General features: G+C 40.0%; 1 pseudogene; it reads left to right on the plus strand.

Annotated features, from left to right (window-relative positions):
- The first annotated feature begins 220 nt into the window (after window positions 1-220).
- LOC141918804 (uncharacterized) lies at window positions 221-1711 on the plus strand (annotated as a pseudogene).
- The last annotated feature ends 2278 nt before the right edge of the window (window positions 1712-3989 follow it).

Raw genomic sequence — 3989 nt, forward strand, 5'->3', positions numbered from 1 at the left:
ACAGAGAAACAAATGGTATTGAGGACTGGTAAGGCGCAGGCCGAAGTGGCAGTGATGAGTGGGATGGTTGATGGAACTTTAGAGCAACATTTCTCTTCTGGAGATCCACAGTGGGGTCCAAACCATGTGGAGCATAGAGAGAGATTAAATCAATATCAGAAACAGGTTTTGTATGGGGTAAAACATGCAATACCTAAATCTGTAAATTGGTCTAAGCTATATGAGGTAAGACAGGATAAGAATGAATCTCCCTCTGCATTACTGGAAAGATTGAAGGAAGCAGCCAGAAAATATGCTGACTTGAGAGTGGAAACTGAGGCAGCTTGGATGCAACTGGCCTTGATCTTTATGGGACAGTCTGCACCAGATATAAGGAAGAAGCTCCAGAAACTAGAGGGAGAAAACTGAGTAAAATATTGGAGGCTGCATGGAAAGTTTATAACAGTTGAGAGAAAGAGGAGAAGCAAACCAGAAAAAATAGGTTACTGGCTGTAATAACAGGAGTACAAGTGAGAGGCTGAGGATGTGGGAGAGGATGGGGCACTATTGGAGAGGAGGATGTGTAAATTCTGAGAATCAAAATTTTAATGCACGCCTAGGAATAAATCAGTGTGCTTATTGTAGAGAAGAAGGGCATTGGAAACAAGAATGTCCAAAGATGAGGGGTGGCAGCAAGAGTAATGATCCTAGATCAATGAAGGGGACCAGAGGGGAAGCCAGCTGAACCTCTGGTTGTAATGGAGCTGGGAGAAAAAGAGGTTAAAATTTTAGTAGATACAGGAGAAACATTTTCAGTATTGAATACCTGTAAAGGGAAACTGGGAATGAAAACAGCAAATATACAGGGAGCAACAGGGAAAAAAGAAAGCAGGCCATTTCTACAACCCCTGGATTTAAAATTTGGAAACAAAATAAATACACATGAATTCTTGTATGTACCAGAATGTCCGATACCCTTGTTACGAAGGGATTTGTTGTCCAAATTAAAGGCACAAATTGTTTTTGAGGAAGGGGAACTCTTCCTAAAAATACCTGAGTCAAAGACAGGAGAAATCCTGATGATACAAGAAAGAATAAAAGAACAAGAAATTCCACAGGAAGTAGATCGAGCAGTAATCCCTACAGTATGGGAAACAGATAAACCTGGCAAATCAAAATTAACACCACCTGTGAAAATACAATTGAAGGAGAGTGCAAGACCAGTAAGGATTAAACAGTACCTGATTAAACCAGATGCTAGACAGGAAATTAAGAAATTGATTGACAGATTTTTGAAGAATAAAATTCTTGAGGAATGTGAATCTGAATATAATACCCCAATTTTACCAGTTAGGAAACCTTTGGGTGAATATAGGTTAGTACAAGATGTAAGAGCAGTGAATCAGATAGTTAAGAACATTTATCCTGTAGTGGCAAATCCATACATATTGTTGACAGCATTAAAAAAGACCCATCAGTGGTTTGCAGTGCTTGATTTGAAAGATGCTTTCTTTTTCATACCTCTGGAGAAGGAAAGCAGAAAATTGCCTTTGAGTGGGAAAATCCACAAACAAGATGAAAAATACAATTGACATGGACAAGACTACCCCAAGGATTTAAAAACAGCCTGACCATTTTTGAAAATCAGTTGGCAAAGGAATTTGAAGTACAGAAACAGGATGATTCACAGCCAAAGCCTGGACACTTTTGCAGTATGTGGACAACATACTGATTGCTACGGAAGAAAGATCCACCTGCATAAAGGTAACAATAGAACTTTTAAATTTTCTTGGACTAAATGGGTACAAAGTATCCAGAAATAAAGCCCATATAGCAATCCAGACTGTAATATATCTGGGTTTGAGATTTCGAAAGGACAGCAGCAATTGGGAACAGACCGTAAAGAAGACATTTGTGGCATACCGGAGACAAAAAGTGTTCATGAACTAAGGGTCTTTTTGGGAATGGCTGGGTGGTGTCACCTCTGGATAATGGATTACAGTCTAATACCTAAGCCATTGTATGAAGCTCAAAAGAACTTTCCCTTTGTATGGGACCCATATCAGCAACAGGCCTTTAAAGATTTAAAATGAGCTGTAATCTTTGCACCTGCCCTGAGCTCTAATGTTTGTACCTGCCCTGGGACTTCCAGATTTAACCAAAGATTTTCAGGTTTTTATTCATGAAAGACAACATCTTGCACTGGGTGTGCTGACCCAGAGAATGGGAAGTTGGAAGAGACCAGTTGGACACTTTTCCAAGCAGTTGGACACTGTGAGTAAAGGACGGCCTACTTGCCTTCGAGCAGTTGCTGCTACAGTGATGCTAATTTGGGAAGCCTAAAAATTGACTTTGGGAAGAACAATAACAGTATATGTGCCACATATGGTGATAACTGTTTTAGAACAAAAGGGGGGACATTGGTTGTCCCCAAGCAGAATGATGAAGTACCAGGTGGTCCTAACTGAACAAGATGATGTGGTTTTAAAAACAACTAACCTGGTAAACCCTGAAGTTTTTCTAAGTTCTACAGGAGGAAGGGCAGCTGGAGCAGGACTGCCTGACTACCACTGAACATGCGTACTCCAGTCAAGAGGACTTGAAGAACACACCACTGAAAGATCTTGACTGGGAGCTATGCACAGACGACAGCAGCTTTGTGGAGCATGGAGTTCGATACTCTGGATATGCCGTAACAACAGACAACACCATCATAGAGGCAAATGCACTGTCTAGCATCACTTCAGCTCAAAAGGCAGAACTCATTGCTTTAACCCGAGCTCTTGAATTAAGTGAAAAGAAGAAAGTAAATATCTGGACTGACTCATAGTATGCTTTTGTGGTAGTACATGTCCATGGAGACTTGTGGAAAGAATGCGGATTATTGTCCTCCCAGGGATCAAATATTAAACATCAGGATGAAATTTTGCAATTATTGCAAGCAGTTCAGAAACCAACTCAGGTGGCAATCATGCACTGTAAAACACATCAGGTTGGGAATACAAAAGATATTAGAGGAAATAATTTAGCAGATAGGACTGCCAGAAAAGCAGTGAAAGAAATACAGTTACAAATGGCATTGATTCCAGCCAGGATAGTAATTCTCCCAAGGCAGAATCCTCAATATTCAGAGGAAGATATAAATTGGGGCAATTATTGAATGCTAAGAAAAATTTAGCTGGATGGTGGGTGACATCCAAGGGACAAGCGGTAGTTCTACCTCTCTTGATGAGAGAGATAATTCAGACAAAACACCAAGAATGTGACTGGGGCATAGAGGCTTCAATAACCCTTTTAAAAAGACAAGTACTATCCATCAAAATGCTAGGATTAGCCAAAACGATAACTTCAAAATGTGGTGTGTGTTTGAAAAATAATCCAGTAGTAAAGAAAAGGGTCCAAATGGGTAAGCTCAAATCTGGAACAGAACCAGGATACTATTGGCAAGTAGACTTTTCAGAGTTACCTAGACAGAATGGGTATCGATGCATTTTGGTGGGGTTGATACTTTTATAGGATGGCCAGAAGCCTTTCTGTGTTGTACCACTCAGGCAAAGGAAGTGGTAAAATGGTTACTACGAGAAATAATCCTGAGATTTGGAGTCCCTATTGGGATATCTTCAGATAGAGATCCACACTTTGTTGCTGAAGTAGTACAAAGTGTTTGTAAAATTCTGGGGATTACTTGGGATTTACATACACCATGGAGGCCACAATCCAGTGGAAAGGTAGAAAGAATGAATCAGACTCTAAAAAGGCAAATTAGGAAAATATGTCAAGAAACTAATTTAAAATGGCCTCAGGCACTTCCACTGGCATTGCTGCGAATCAGGGTACAACCAAAAAGTGGCACATCAGTTAGTCCTTATGAATTACTATATGGGAAACCATATGAATCTCTGGAACCAAATGCAAATATGCATGTAAAAGGAAAACAAGATGTGTATAATTATTTACTCTCCTTAGGAGAAACCCTGACTGCAATCTGAAATGCAGTAGTGTGGAATAGA

Source organism: Strix aluco, chromosome Z, assembly GCF_031877795.1.
Source record: "Strix aluco isolate bStrAlu1 chromosome Z, bStrAlu1.hap1, whole genome shotgun sequence".
Lineage (NCBI taxonomy): Eukaryota > Metazoa > Chordata > Aves > Strigiformes > Strigidae > Strix > Strix aluco.